Raw genomic sequence first — 17,403 nt, forward strand, 5'->3', positions numbered from 1 at the left:
TTCCCCGCTTGCAAAGAAATTGAGGGCCATACGGCGTATCGACTTCTTTTAGTTGAACGTTGCATTCTCAGGATAAGTCCCGATTTCTAAATACTTCCTGATGTCAAAATATCAAGTTAAACCATCTGGTTCTGCTTCAACATGTGAACAATGGACAGGCCGCTCTTTTACCTCTATATCCAAGGGATCAATATAACTTGTATCTGGATGTTTAATCATTGAGGCAATGGTGGCAAGAGTATCAGCCAACTCATTCCGTGTCCTGGGAGTGTGTTTGAACTCAATCTTGTGAAATCTCTTGCACAACTTTCGTATTTACTGCACATATGGTGTGATCTTTGGGTTCTTCACAACCCATTCTCCCTGAACCTGATGAATCAACAAATCTGAATCTCCAATAACCAGCAACTCGTGAACATTCGTATCAATGGCCATCCTCAGACCTAGGATGCAAGCTTCATACTCAGCCATGTTGTTTATGCAATCAAATCAGAGTTTAGCCGCCATAGGATAATGCTGACCAGATTCTGACACTAAGACTCCTCCGATACCTTTCCCTTGGTGATTCGTCGCTCCATCTAAGAACACTCTTCAACCAGGGTATGCTTCATAAATATTTTCACCCGCAAATGCTACTTCTTCATCGGGAAAATAAATCTTGAGCGGTTCATACTCTTCATCAACTAGATTCTCTGCGAGATGATCAGCTAAGGCCTGTGCTTTTATCGCTTTCTGAGCCACATACACAATGTCAAATTCACTCAAAACATTTGCCATTTAGCCAACTTCCCAATCGGCATTGCTTTCTGGAAAATATATTTCAATGGGTCCATCTTGGAAATAAGGTATGTGGTATAAAAAGACAAATAATGTCTTAACTTCTGAGCAATTTACATCAAACCACAACATGTTCTCTCCAAAAGAGTGTAACAGACCTTATATGGAGTGAATTTCTTGCTCAAATAATATATGGCTCGCTTCTTCTTCCCAGTCTCATCATGTTGACCAAGCACACATACGAATGCCTTATCCGAGACAGACAAATATAGCAACAGTGGACTCCCTTCTCATGGAGGAACCAACACCGGTGGATTGAATAAATAATTCTTGATGGTATCAAAAGCAGTTTGGCATTCTCCGGTCCACTTGGTCAAAACATCTTTTTTCAACAACTTGAAGATTGGCTCACACACCACGGTGGACTGAGCTATAAATCGACTGATGTAGTTCAACCTTCCGAGAAAACTCAACACCTCTTTCTTGGTCTTCAGAGGATGTAATTCTTGAATTGTCTTGATCTTGGAAGGGTAAAGCTCAATGCCCCTTCTATTGACTATAAACCCCAATAACTTGCCAGCTGGCACTCCAAAAGCACATTTGGCGGGATTTAACTTCAAATTGTATCGGTGTAGACGATCAAACAATTTCCTTAAGTGAGTCAAGTGATCCAAACTCTCGCGAGACTTGATTATGAAATCACCTACATACACCTCAATCTCCTTGTGAATCATATCGTGAAAGATGGTCGTCATATCTCTTATGTAAATAACACCGACATTTTTTATATCAAACGGCATCACCCGATAATGATATACTCCTCAAGGCATAATGAAAGCTCTATTTTCTGCATCTTTTTCATCCATCAGGATCTGGTGATAACCCGCATAACAATCCACAAATGACTGCATCTCATGCTTAGCACAATTATTAATGAGAATGTGAATGTTTGGCAAAAGAAAATTATCTTTTAGACTTGCTTTGTTGAGATCTCTGTAGTCAACACAAATTCTGATTTTTTCGTCTTTCTTGGCGATCGGAACAATGTTGGTTGACCAAGTCGGATATTGCATCACTTCCACTACTTGAGACTCGATCTGTTTGGTAATCTCCTCTTTGATCTTTAAACTCAACTCAGGCTTGAACTTCCGAGTCTTTTGTTTTACTGGATTAAAATCTGGATTAATCGACAACTTGTGGGACACCATATTCGTACTCAGCCCTGGCATATCTCTGTAAGACCAGAAAAATACATCAATGTATTCTCTAAGAAAATGAACCAGGTCCATTTGCTTCGGTCAAATGGACACTAATTCTGACTTCACTGACACACTCCTCTTCTTCGAGATTCACAGTCTCGGTTTCTTCCAAATTCAGCTTATGTTGATTCTCAAATTGTCAAAACTCTTCGGCAACATTATCTGAGTACCTCATTTTCTTCTTCATATTCCTCACTCTCATCATCACCTGCCTTATTTTGTTCACTCGGTTCATGACATGACATGACATGACATTGACAGGTTTTAAATTAATATTACTAAAATTATAAACAAACAAAGTTAGGAAAATAAAATATAAATAGGTAAGTAAACAGATTTTGATAAAAGAGGCTTTCATTTAGATTGAAAAACAAGAACAAATTTTGGCCACGGCCAAGGGCCATTTTGCCTTTTTAAACATCACAAGGGAATTTAAAAACTTCAAGCAAATTAAAACTGCATAAAGGGTGGGTCTCGAGCCTCTACCGGACTTTCACCGATTTTAAAAACAAACAAAAACACATGTCCTTTCTACCCAGATGAGCGGGAAATCACGAGTGGTGTGGAGGTCCAATTTTACAATTCCTTCTCAAGTTCTGCATCGCGGATGCTTGATGTCCCAACCTCTTCCTCGATGACCGCATCAATCTCCACAGAAAGGCCCCAGATTCCTTCCCCGAGACCATCATCATTGACATACTCTCGTACTAGAGATGATTGGTACAGATGAGGAATTGGCCTGGCCAATGCTTGATCAACACTCTTGTTCTTCATCTCTGCTTTATCATCTGTGGGGACATACCCCAAACCAAACTTTACTCCTTTGGCGGGAATCTGGATACGCTCGACAATTCCTTGAAAATGCTTTCTCAATCCGAAACCTGATTCGAAACCGCTCCGGAGCATAACAGTAGCAATCATCTTGTACACAGAAGATATAGGAGGCTGTGGATCCAAGTCATCACCAGTGGCATTTACCAGCTCTACCGTGTAGAAATCACAACCTCGAGACACATCATCAATAGTACTTTTTGGATATTTTTCTCTCAAGTTTAGAGAGGGTTTTTTGGGAGACTTGAAGAGAGAAGGATTTCATCTTCCCTAAGTTGGAAGTGGGTCTTCTCCATTCTTCTTCCTTTGCTTAAATCAAGGTTTAATTTCTTATACCCATTTGATTTTACTATCATTTTAGGTGTATTTTATTTCTTAATGTGTGGCTAAAAAACCCCATTCTTGGGGTGTGATTTAGCAAATATGTGTTGATATTATTGTTGGTTCTTGCTTGATGATAGGTTAGATGTATTTTAATGGTGATTTCACCTAGTGGTTATGGTTTAACCTAAAGGGTTTGTAGTTGCAAATACAAAGCCACCCATGTATTTTCGGCTTGCCCGAGAGGGAGGTCGCGAAACTAAAACCACTAGACTGATGGCCTAAAGAGTGGGTCGACATGAGGTTCAGCCCGAGAGGGTGAGCCCTTGTCCCATATCCTAACACTCAGCTTGAGAGAGTGAATGGGGTAAGGCGTAAGCTGGTCTTCATGCGTCAAATGGGTGTCTGAGAGGAACGCATTTGAAACGGGGTAATTTGCCCGAGAGGAAACTTATTTCCATTTAAAGCTTAGCCTAGTCACTATTATCTTACAAATGTCCTTTCAAAAGCATGTACCCAACTACTTATCTCAACTTGTACTGCGGTCACACCCCAAGAACATTTCCCCATACTTGATTTTCTTGTTAATTTTTGCTATTTTTACTACTTGTGACAAAATCCCCAAATTGATATTTGACACTTTTGTGTCACCCCTTTTAATTTACCATATTTTTGGTCGTTAATGTCTTTAGCTTCGACTTGTTAGAGCATAATTTTATTTGTTTATCAATTCTCAAAATCACTCCCTTGGGACACGACCCGAACCTTTAGTTAGGTTACTATACTTTTGACCATCGTAGACACTCATACCGTAGGTTAGTGTCGTTGGTCACGATAAGCATCAAAATGGCGCCGCTCCTGGAGAGTGGTATTATGTGAGAATTTTTTTGATTAATTGAATTTTTGTTCTTCTTAGTCGTAGTGTACTTACCTAATTTTTAGTTTTGTCTGGTTTGTCTATGTTGAGACATGATAATGAGTATACTTGATGGGGATGGTGGACCAATGGAGCACCTCCCAGTAGAAGTGATGAAATTCATAGATCACAACCTGAACATCAATCATCTAGGAGGAGAACCTTTTCATAAGTCGTGGTTGAGGTTTAAAACACTATTGATACAATGTCCAACTCATGAAATCCATGATTTAGTTCTGCTGAAATGCTTCTATAGGGGTCTAGGTCCCGAAAACAGAGAGTTAATCGACCGACTTATGCCAGGCGGTCGCGATAAATACTCCTATGAGACCGTAGCCAAATTCCTTGACCTTGTGGCTAAAACCAACAAGGATACTGAGAAGGACCAACATTTAATCATTTTGCTAGGTCAGATAGATAACTTGACCCAAAAGATTGAGGAACTGGAAGTGATGTCCAAAGAAAAGAGCAAATGCAGACTACCTATTGAGCAGGGTAGGTCAATGGACATTGAAAATAAACATATCAAAGATATGTTATTAACCATCCTTCAAAAGCTAAATGAGCAAGATAGAGTGCTAGAGAAGATTAGAGAAAATGTAGAAGCGCTAAATCATATGAGCAGTTCTCACTTTAGAACTATCCAACTAATTGAAACTCTCTTGGGTCACATAATGTCTGATCTCCGTCAGGCACAAGACAAGGGGTGGCCAAATGATGTTTTGGCCAACTCCAAAAGTGAAAGTTAGGTGCTCACCTGCGTCGTGCCACGACGTTAACGAAGGCACTATTTGGGAGGCAACCCAAAATACTTAACTACTTTAAGTTTGTTATTTTTGAAATAAAGGTGTTTTGATTTTGTAAGAATGGAGCATGAAAAGTTTGTGAAAAGTGCCGGATGAATTACTCAAATCCAATTGGTGAAACGCCGATTAGATCGGCGACCGCTACAAAGACCACCGTTTGGATCTTCACTTTGGTTAAGGGTCCTGTAAAACTCGATGAGGTAGATGAACACTCGACGGATCACTGAGTAGCTAAGAAAATCCAAATAATGTCGTCGAATGAGTTAGATCTGGATGGGATTTATAAAACCACGGGCCTTAACTTTCAACTTTTTTTCTCATACCCCTCACTCTCGATTATCGCAAAATTTGCACTTACTTAGTATTTCCAGAATTTTTGCAAAGCGTAAGTATTTTAGCTGTTTGAGTAGTGCTTGGATCTGTAATAACCTATTGCTTAGCATCACAGTCTTGATCTAATTTTCCTAAAAGGTTGGCTCTCCAAACCCTGCATTTAATTTTGGTATGGATGCTCTCATTTCAAGTAATTTTATCCAATGTCGTGTGATGAGCCTTTCTGATGAATTTAGATTATTCTAAGCGCTAAGGCGAACTCGCCGAACCCTTCGGCAATTCGCCAAGCTATTCGGCAAATCCTNTTTTCCTAAAAGGTTGGCTCTCCGAACCCTGCATTTAATTTTGGTATGGATGCTCTCATTTCAAGTAATTTTATCCAATGTCGTGTGATGAGACTTTCTGATGAATTTAGATTATTCTAAGCGCTAAGGCGAACTCGCCGAACCCTTCGGCAATTCGCCAAGCTATTCGGCAAATCCTGCTTAAATTGTGTCTCTCTAAAACTCGATCTAGTTGTTCTGACTTCTTTCGAATTCTTTGCAGAAATGGCTAAATCTAAAGTTGCAGGAAGAAGCAAGCTACCCCAAGATAGAACAAAAGGGATTACAATGAACAGGGATGCAGATACATTCAGAAGCAAAGTTGCTAAACTTTCCAAAACTTGCGAGAAAGGGAAAGGCAAACACAAGGCCTATGAATTATCAGACAGGGCTGAGCGGGGAGTTAAGAGGTAGAATGATTCACCCAGGGCCAGGACTCCCCAGCCTACAATTATTGCACCTCCAGTTCCAACACTGATACTGGTATTAACACTTCTCATACAAGGTCCTCCGTCGAAATCAAATCGAGAATAGGCTGAGAGGCTGAGGATAATTCTGGAAAAGAAGCGTCTGTCCATAGATAGGGTTACAGATAGATACCTAGAGATAATAGAGTGTCTGAGATACCATAAGTTCCAAATCTTCACTAAACCCCGTGGCCCTTATATTCCAAACTGGCTAAGAGAGTTCTACAATGCATATAGTGCAATAATACCCCATCAAAAGAAACTAGCAGCAGCCTTCAGAGAAGTTAGCTATATGGTTGTCTGAGGCAGGAGAGTAAAGTGTGATAATATGGAAATTAACGCAGTCTTGGGCATGTCCACAAATATTGGGGATCACTGCTAGTATATGATTAGAACAAAGAAGCTGGAAGAGATGAAAGAGTGGTTAACCCGACTAATTGCAGATGAAACTTCAAAGTGGCCGGCGGAAGGAATTTCGATTGAAAATAAAGAACTAAACATAGCCGCAAGGTTCTAGTTCGGTTTTATCATCAGCACAATTATGCCATCCCAAAATGAGTCTATCATTTGCCTTGCCAAGGCAGCCTGCCTAGGTTGCATCATAGAGGAGACTCAGATAAACTTGGGTATAATCATTGCTTCAGAGATACTCATGCGTGCAAGACAGAGTCAAACCTCACTTCCATTTCCGATCTTGATCACATAATTGTGCAAACGAGCCCAGGTGCCTCGGGATATTAGGAAGGACATAGAAGTGATGCCCACAGCCTCTACTAATATTTGAAGGATCGAAGCCGAGTATTTTAATGATAAGGTTGAAAAGCAAAACGTAGTATCAATGAATATAGTAAACACATAATTATCACCTGCAGAGACACATCTGTCTACTCCGACCATTGAACCGTCATGTATATCCATTGCCACTGTTACTTACGCTGATCCTCCAGGTTCTTCTGTTGTTGTACGATCGCCAAAACCCACTAATGTTGCTACTGATTCTCGACTTCCACTCACCCGGGCATCTCTACTCAGGATCGGACAACTAGCTCTTTTTGCCGATCGTCGAGTTGCGAACCTGGAGGCCTCTGTTCTAGACATGATTCAGATTGTCTTGACTGATGCTGTGACACCTTTGAGCACTACCATTGATGCCCTAGCGGTAAGAATAGCGGTGTGCGAGCATAACCAAGGGTCCACAGAGGAGCTGCCATTGCTGAACTAAGAAACGATCTAGACCACATGAATTCCACCGAGGTATCCATGGTCTTTGGTACAGTAGAGACTCCAGATAGGGCAGAAGTATCTCTGATTATCACAGGGCATGGAGATGGAAGGGAGCATATAGCCGATCCTGATCCAAAAAAAGATACTGACGAAGAGATGTTTGAGGAAGTTACAGCGGACGACATAGCCGAGACTGAAGAAATCATGATGAATGTTGTTGTGCAAGCTTCTTTAGCACAATCTCCTGCTATGGGATCCAGTGGAGCTGGCCCTTCTAGTGGTCACTCCGAATATTAATGCCATGACAGATGGAGCAATTGCATAGCCAGGATCCCCTCTTTACCTCCCTCTATGTTCTTAGTTATCTTTCAAATCTTTGGATATTTATTACTTGCATTTGAGGACAAATGTTTTTATTTGTGGTGGGGTGAGGCCCACCTGTGTGTGCTACTTTTTATTCGTACTTGTGTTTTGGTGTACATTTGGGTTGTCTGTTTATAATTGTGTTAAATACTGCTTTTTCTATGGATGTTTGAACTTGTGGCTCCGTTAACTTTTAATTGCAAAATAATTTTGACACTTTCGAAATTTTTTGAATTTTTCACACATTTTTGCCACCCCTCGTGAGTTGAATGTGGCTGCTCTTTTGCAAGAATTTAAGTCTCGATTTCGATCAATACGGATGATTTGAATAGTGCTCTTAATAGAACGAACATGAATGTATGGCTATGACGAGGCCAAATAAAGTTGCATAGGCAAATGTGAACTCGTTGCATCTCGTTGTGATTAGCCACTTATCTAATTGATTCTCTTGTAATGACTGTTGCACACTAGTGAAAGTGTGTAGTCTTGTTTGACTAAAGTGTCGATGCCTTGTGTGATTAGCTTGCTTTGAACCATGCATGAATGAACCTAGAGTTTGCCCTGTTAGTTTGATTGATTTAGAAAGGTGTCCTCTTGAAATGATCTTAGGCAACTTTATAGATTGTGAACCAAATTTGACATATACCTCTTTTGTGGCCTACCCGTGAGTGTGTGAAACTCCTTTGAACACCCTTTGAGTCTTACCTTTCTTTGGAGGAACCTTGATGAACCCTAGACCTTATTTGACCCACTACCTACAATCCTCTTAAAGTGCAAGAAAAAATTCCCCCCTTAACCCATGAGATTGCATAAGTGGAAACCCCTTCAATTCAAAAAAAAAACTGTAGAATAAGGTACGAAGGAAATCGAGTTTCCAAGTAATCCATGAAGGTGAATAAAAAGGTGACTTAGAAGCACTAGAAAAAAGAATTGATAAAGGAAAAGAAGGGAAGTATTTTGATAGAAATAGTGTCCTCGAATGCTTATTTTTCCTCAATATCTAATGAAAACTCTTACGTTTCAGGTATTTGAAGTTTTAGTGGAAGAATAGACACTTAGGCCCAAAAAGGAACAAAAAGGTTGAAAAGAACGAAGAAGTTGAAGCATGAGCATCGCCAAGAACCTTTGGCAATTCACCGAAGGGATTTGCTCCACCATTTGTTCCAGTATGCGAAGCCTTGAAAGAGAAGGATCAAAAAGGCGATGAAGGGAACATTCGACGCTTCGTCGAATAGTTCCGCGAAGTAGTACTATATCGCCTAATGGTCCAGAACGTAAAGGTGCTGAAGGCAAGCATGAAACGGCGATGAGACAAATGAAGGGCGAGTCGACGAAGTCATTCGGCGATATCGACTAACTTCGCTGAAAGATCCGCCAGTGCTATTTTCTGAAGTCTATAAATACTGAACTTGTTCTTAATTTTAGAGAGTCAAACTTTTATTATAATTTCCAGAACAGAATAGTACTTTTTGGATATTTTTCTCTCAAGTTTGGAGAGGGTTTTGTGGGATACTTGAAGAGAGAAGGATTTCGTCTTCCCTAAGTTGGAAGTGGGTCTTCTCCATTCTTCTTCCTTTGCTTAAATCAAGGTTTAATTTCTTATACCCATTTGATTTTACTATCATTTTAGGTGTATTTTGTTATTTCTTGATGTGTGGCTAAAACCCCCATTCTTGGGGTGTGATTTAGCAAATATGTGTTGATATTATTGTTGGGTCTTGCTTGATGATAGGTTAGATGTAGTTTAATGGTGATTTCACCTAGTGGTTGTGGTTTAACCTAAAAGGTTTGTAGTTGCAAATACAAAGCCACCCATGTGTTTTCGGCTTGCCCGAGAGGGAGGTCGCGAAACCAAGACCACTAGACTGATGGCCTAAGGAGTGGGTCGATATGAGGTTCAGCCCGAGAGGGTGAGCCCTAGTCCCATATCCTAATACTCAGCTCGAGAGAGTGAGTGGGGTAAGGCGTAGGCAGGTCTTCATGCGGCAAATGGGTGTCCGAGAGGAACGCATTTGAAATGGGGTAAGTTGCCCGAGAGGGAACTTATTTACATTTAAAGGTTAGCCTAGTCACTATTATCTTACAAATTTCCTTTCAAAAGAATGTACCCAACTACTTATCTCAACTTGTATTGCGGTCACACCCCAAGAACATTTTCGCATACTTGATTTTCTTGTTAATTTTTGCTATTTTTACTACTTGTGACAAAACCCCCAAATTGATATTTGACACTTTTGTGTCACCCCCTTTAATTTATCATGTTTTTGTTCGTTAATGTCTTTAGCTACGACTAGTTAGAGCTTAATTTTATTTTTCTATCAATTCTCAAAACCACACCCTTGGGACACGACCCCAACCTTTAATTGGGTTACTATATTATCGACGATCGTAGACACTCATACCGTAGGTTAGCGTCGTTGGTCACAATAAACATCAGGCGCGCTCGTCTGAAGAGAGACTACGTTCTGGTCACACTACAAAAAAAACAGCATTTAGTGACTGACGAAATCCGTCGCTAATCTATGTTATTCCGTCGCTAAACTGGATTTGCGACGAATTGTTGGCTGTTACTATTTCGCTCGTTAGTAATCTCTTAGCGACGAAAAAATAGTTCCGTCGCAAATTTAGCAACGTATTAGAGACGAATGATATCCGTCGCCATTCGTTAGTGACGGACTGGTCCGTCGTTATACTTATATAGTTCGTTGCTAATTTCATAATTAATTTCGTCACTTCAAATAAATTAGTGATGAAATTTCCGTCACTTATCCGTCACAAAAATATTTTGTTATTTTTAGCCCGCATATTTGCCACTAATATGTTCCGTTGCTAATCCGTCGCCAATATTTTTTTACAGCGACGACCAAATTGTCATTTAATTTGTTGCTAAAATATTACTAAATACCTCTAAAATAACAAGCATTCATATAAAATAATATTTAGAGGGTTCAAAAGTTGTAGATAGCAAATTCCAAATCACATACTTTCGGTGCAAAATATCAAAAGCAATCTATCAACTATTCTAAAGAGAACCTACATTCATCAACTATTGTCATCGCACAATTTGTACTTTTCAAAAAGACAGTCAACATAAAAAATTAAAGCTACATGAGACTAATTAAGGGATACCCTTATCACTTGAAACTACATGATCAACCTCCTCCTCATTAGTAGTAGCAGGAGGCACCATGGGTGTCACAAGTGATGGATTGTCAATGGGAGTAACCACTTGTTGTACCCGCTCCATAATATAACCGGAAGAAAATGATTAGTAAGGGCAGGAATCATTTCCTTTACAAACACATCCATATTTCTTGTCGATGTTGATTGTGAAACTGAAGATACTACAGATGATGAGGCACAAAGATTCTGCCCGTAGTAATTTTTTGCTTCAGATCCAAGACCGTATATTCTTTTCTTCTTTTCTCCCCCGACAGCTTGGTAGTATGCTTCACATTGATCAATATCAGATTGAGAGGTTGTTTTCTCCCGTAATATTTCTTCATATTTTTCTTGTAATAAATTGAGATAAAGAGAAAACATTAAAGATTAGGAATAAAATTAAAATGGAAGGAAAAGGCAGAAACATGCATAAACCTTATAGCTTAACTAAATGTGCTATACTTTTTAGCCAACTTACAGTACATTTAAGATTAGATTAAAACTGTAAGTTACAGTTGTGACAACACTATATTCAACAAAATATTCATGTCCCCAACAAACACATGAAGAGACAAGTTAGAAAGTATATATGAAACAAGAGTTTTCAGCATACCAATTAAGCAGTAGCTTCAACCTACTAGCTCAAAGACTGGAAAACACACGAAAAACCTGCATTCGGGTTCTTGAAGAATGCACAAGTTTGGTACCAATCAATTTTTCTATTGGAGATCTTGGAAAGCTAGTCTTACTGAATCTGAAGAACTATAGAAATTTAAAACCCTACCAAAGAGAATTCGATTGGAAAAGCTTGAAATTCTCGTTCTTTCAGGGTGTTCAAAGTTAACAACATTCCCAGAAATAGAAGAGAAAATGAAGTTTGATTAACAAAATGTCATCAACTTGTAAAAAATAAACAGCACATCTCCATGGTTGATTCATTGTTGAAGCAGATGCACAAGGTAAGTTCACTTCCAAGCCACAACATGAAAAACATAAAATGATTGGAGAGGCTTTTGTATTTGTACTCCAAATAACATTCTTTTCACGGTGCATGCAGGTACAATTCAATAATTAAGGCTTATATGATGCACTACAAAAACAGTTAGAGGCTTATATCTAGTTTTTTCAGTTGACTAGATCCAGGAAAAAGTAAACTTGATGATCTAGCATTTTCCCTGTATTACTTGAAAAAACTATTGATTGTAAGAAATTTCAGATACCAGTTTGAAATTTTTGTTAGACCTATGCTTTAAGTGTATGATTAAAATCATTAAATTTTATCGATTTCCCTTGTTGTATTTGATCCTTTGCAGCCAGTTATATCTCTCGGAATGGTTAAAACATTTTACAGAAGAAAACTAGAAATTTTATTTTATTTTAACTCGAAAGTGTAAAAGATTTGGGATGGTAATAACCTGGAACCTGTAAAATGTAGCAAATTTACTAGGGATTGATCTTTCATCAAGAAATGCCAAACCAAATGCAACTGAAAACTGAGTTTATTCTTAACGGTTACTTTCCAGATTTAGACAGTGCCATTACAGTTTGCTCCATTTGCTGATGATTTAATTAATAAGCTAACCCGGCAAACATGGAAGAAGAGGACTATGATAGACCTTAAAAAGATGTACATTTGTATGTCTTAATGCTACTTCCAACAGCATTTATATGTCTTAATACTACTTCCAACAGCATAAATCAACATCAGTTACCCTTTTCTAAAAAAAAAAAACAGCATAAACAAACAACATAAACCAACCATATATATACTACTTCCAACAACATAAACCTACCATATGTCTTAATACTACTTCCAACAACATTTATATGTCTTAATACTACTTCGAACAGCATAAACCAATCATATCTTCATATATTCCAATAGCATAAACCAACCATATCTTCATATACTAGAAATGAAATGAAACATTATGATAGACCTAAAAAACAAATGTCTTTTTGCATTTTCAAAGTTTTGGACTTACATGGACAATTCAAGAGCGTTCACCAACAAAAGATTTTCCATCATTACCATGCGTATGGACATGCAAATGTAACTCGCTTGGTGTTGGATCTCGACCCTTTTCAATAGCCTTTACAAAAGAAAATTAAAATCACTTTTTAGATACAAAAATATCTATTGCATAATGTGTATTTAGAACAAGTGTATATATAAGATAACCTAAAAATGTTACTTATATAATTTGTGAAATATATACTTACAAGTTTCTTGCGATGTTCACCAATTGAGATAGAGCCACCTCCTATTGTGAGATAGAGAAGAGTGAATTTCTTTTCATTTTCACCTAGAAGTGAAGATGGAGATTATCTTTGTTAGTGGTGCTTTCTCCGGGGGTTGGACGACGACAAGTAGCTCACACGCTTAATTATGGTGCTTCCTCCGGGGATCAGAAAATAACAACAACCTTGTCTTCCTCCATGACCCGCTTCTTCCAGCAGATATGTTCAAGATATGTTACAGTGACCTTTCCACATCTTTGTTCATTTGGTCCTTTTTCTTATTTTATTTTTGTCTTATTGGACAAGGCCACTTTTGGGCCTGATCTTGTACAGTTGGTTATATTTGGCAATAAAAGGGGTCTATGGCCCGACTTTAATTTTTTTTAAAAAAAAAAGATAGAGCCACTTGTGTGAGTCCCAGCAGCAACTTCACCCACCACACAGTTTCTGAAATTTATTACTAGGAAAGCTGAAAAAAGCTTACAAGCTTTTCAAAACTTAGATTAAAAAATAAACTTTTCCTTACTGATGAATTCTAATTCCAGTCAACTTACAGAATAATAAAGCATTCTATTTCCAATCAAGTTATCGAAGCATTCTTATTCCAATCAAGATTCTAAAGCATTCTAAATCCAGCCAGCTTGCTTTAGAGTATAAACTATACTCTCTTTTATAAATAAGGGACTCGTAGTACAAGCATACAAATAACAAAACACCAAACACATAGAAAGATCAACAAGTCCTTCAATAACATAACTTCCCTTTCTTTAACAGAACTTCCCTTTCTTTTTCCTAATGTTTAAAATCTTCCCCATCCGACTTCTTTATGGTAGTCTTTAATAAAGACTTTGTAGACAAAGTTTAAAAATTTAAGCCACATATAAGTAAAAGATTTTGAACAAAATTTGACTCTACTTTGGAGAAAATGACTTGTTTTTATATGTAGAAATATATGGAATATTATCATCAAGTTGCCTGTCATAGTGTCATTGTATTTTCAAAGTAATTCAATAGATACCATAAAAAGTAATTTTGTTGGAATAAAGTTATATATCACTCAGTACTTAAATTTGAGAAACTTACTTTTATGAAATGGACATGACATTTAAGGTCATTAATCTTACATCAAAATGAGAAAGAGAAGAATTTTGTAAGTCATAACTCAAGAATTTAAGTTTTTTCCATTATAATTACAAGAAAAGTTTAATCTTTGCTAGTACATGCATAGCACAAGAAATGCCACAACTATTGCAAAGGATCCCTAAAAAATAAATCCAGATGCAATTTTTCAATGTAGGAGTTTCAAGAACAAACAAGATAAATAATCAAACCACAAATATCATAGCAAGTCCTATACTACAGGTAGTACTCCAGATGTTGCTGGCTAGAAAAGAGTAATTACATGGTGAATATCCATTACCATGAGCTTTCTTTTAAACCATTACCTTCATGCACTTCCAAACAAAACCTCCAACAACATGCATTAATCCAGTGTGTCACAATTACTAAACCAGCAGATAGTTTACAAGAAATTTAAGCCTCACCAAAAACATCAAAAATATTCATTCCTAATGAGAGAATTCCACCAATTCTTTGCAGCGGCATCTACTTTTCCCAACAATGACTCTAACTAGTAGTATCGCACAATAGAAAATTTAATTGTTAAATATCGTACACAACTAGTAGTATAAAACTATAGATATTTCCCATAAGAAATAACATTAAAAAACTTGTTCTTCCAGAATGAAATTAATTTCTTATTTGAGATGGTTGAGGCAACATTTTCCTTTTCTAACTTCAAAAGAAATTCTTTTCATGAGATCTGAAAATGGGAACAGTGAGAAGGATGACAACGGAAAGAAGAACAAAGAGGAGAAATAGAACACTTACTCGATGTCAATGTCTTTCTTCGAGTTTCACGTACACCAGATGTCAATGTCTTTCTTCGGAGACAAAAAGCTGAGACGAAAAGCTGACGCAAAGGAAAAAATTAATCGAAATAGCAATTTTAAACCCCAAATCACCTAAATCAGTATATTCAACAGAAAAATACTCAAACTAAATTAGTTCTACAATGAACCATACAACACTAACCAACTCAAGCGTGTTAGATAAGACCAAAAATCCTTCCTAATTTCATTGAATCAAATCATTTCGAGGTGATTTTTAAAGCATAAAACGTATTTTAACACACAAACAAAACAAATAGGTTCAGAAAATCATGGTAACATTTTCTAAAGCTAAAAGGAACTCCTACCATCTTCCACATCAAATTAATACAATTTGCCATGATCAAGTGATTTAATCAAGTAAAAAATACATATTACATAACCATATTAGGTGAAAGGAGTCATCTATATTCAAACATATGATATGCATATGTATTTGCGGAGAGGCAAGGGAACAACATGAGGGAGATGCTATTCACCTTCAAACAAGTAGGAAACTAAAGCACAACAACTACAACGCAAAAATCAGCAACCAACTGCACATGGCAATTGAACAATATGAGAGGCAAGTTGTCACACAGTAAATGTCACTCGAATGCTTTCTCAATCTCAATAACCAACATGGGTACACTGGACTCGCCATCCAGTGAAATCTAACTTATCATATATCAGCTCTCGGACAAATCAACATTAACACTAAAGTGATTTGAGGAGCTATTAATCATCATGCAAATAACTAGACCATATGTAGTCATCTCCCATATAGGATATAGGAGAGGAGAAAGTGCCACCAACGTATTGAAATTAAGGAAAACTAAGCTGAGTTGAACTTCACAGAAACATATGCATTTCTGCCATCATGCACATGATTTTATAAGACATGGTAATAGTAATAAAACAACTACCAGAGAGTTAAGTCGAAGAAGCTTCAATTATAACTACAGTAGATGGTTTTATCCACATAGTCACTACGCTCCACTATTAAATTAAGCTACTAAGAAATCCATTAAAAAGCAGCCCAAAATGGTAAATTCAAGCTAACGAGATCATGCATTTCGTAATTAGGTCATCCATCAAAGCCCTAAAGGACTCCAGATGCCTCATATACGAAGAACAAAACTGCTTAAACTGATCACTAGGTTCAGAGAGGACTTCACATGGTAGATAAAACTAGCACATTACAAGAACTCGACTTACGTATGGACCACAGTGCGGAGGCCAGAACAGAGGATACCTATCTCCCCCTCCTACATATGGTATCATTAACACAACATCTATTTCTATAAATAATACACCTATTATAAGTGAAATCTCAACTGTTTTCTGCCAAGTACCGGACATCCTGACAACTACAGTACACTATGGAATGGAACAGCTCAACCCGAAGAGAGAAAGCAAGAGAAGGGCTAAAAAATGAAGGTTCATCAATCAATAAATCAACATCAACCACATGTTAGTCGCATGTTAATTGATCTAGCTTCTAGTTGGGTTAGCTATTTATCTGTATAGAGGAAATGAACATAAATATATTTTGTAAAATGTATCACCAAACAAAACTCCATCTCCAATGGTAAGAATTTCAATTAAAATTAAAAATATTTGATTTTCTTTTGCAAATACCACTTTGACCCATTTCAAGGAATCATAGCACTATAGCACAACCCTATTTCTAAAGGAAATGAACATAGATGAACAAAGAGAAATTACCTTTCACTTGAGGCAACAGAAGCGTGGGAACATTTCTAGACTGAGGATGAAAGAGACATGAGCTGAGACGATGGAAGCTGAGAGGACGAGTTGAGACGATGGGAGCTCAGACGATGGGAGCTGAGACGGAGAGCTGAGGAAGAAAACCCTATTTTTTAGGGAAAATGTTTTGTAGCTTCCTATTGTGTTTTGAGATTAAGAAAGGTCCAAACTTAGTTAAAATATTTTTGCAACAAACTTAGTGATAGATTATGACATTCGTTGCTAAAAAATAATTATATTAATTTAGATTAAATTCTAGCGACGGATTTTTCCGTCACTATATAATTTAAATTCCATAAAAATATATTTATAAATCTAGCAACGCTTTTCCGTCACAAATTTCATCGCGGAATATTAATAAATTTCGTTACACCTACTTTGTTGCAAAATCCGTAGCGAAAATTAGGGCGCCAATTTTTCCCGCTATTTTTTAGCGACCAAAAATATATTTCGTCACCAATCCGTCGCTATATTATAACTCAAAAAATTATTAGTAATTTTTGCAACGAAATGACTATTCCGTTGCTAATCCGTCGTTATTTAGTGACGGAATATAATTTGTCGCTAATATCCGTCGCTAAACACTATTTTTTTAGTAGTGTCAATCTGGTCTTGGATCTTATGCTTCAGGTTGATACAGTCCTCGGTATTATGTCCAACACCATTGGAGTGATATGCGTAC

The 17,403-nt window shown here is 37.5% G+C and overlaps 1 long non-coding RNA gene across 3 annotated transcripts; it reads right to left on the reverse strand.

The window, feature by feature from the left end:
• Nucleotides 1–12,763: 12,763 nt before the first annotated feature.
• On the reverse strand, nucleotides 12,764–16,777 carry LOC125842436 (uncharacterized). Of its 3 annotated transcripts, XR_007443915.1 has the most exons (4): nucleotides 16,680–16,771; nucleotides 14,914–14,982; nucleotides 13,006–13,510; nucleotides 12,764–12,875 (listed from the first exon to the last, which is right to left on the reverse strand). It is a non-coding gene; the product is annotated as an uncharacterized LOC125842436 (long non-coding RNA). The 3 variants fall into 3 exon arrangements; XR_007443914.1 differs by having other exon boundaries at nucleotides 13,006–14,995; nucleotides 16,680–16,777; XR_007443913.1 differs by having other exon boundaries at nucleotides 13,006–14,982.
• Nucleotides 16,778–17,403: the final 626 nt, after the last annotated feature.

Source organism: Solanum stenotomum, chromosome 10, assembly GCF_019186545.1.
Source record: "Solanum stenotomum isolate F172 chromosome 10, ASM1918654v1, whole genome shotgun sequence".
Taxonomy (NCBI): Eukaryota; Viridiplantae; Streptophyta; class Magnoliopsida; order Solanales; family Solanaceae; genus Solanum; species Solanum stenotomum.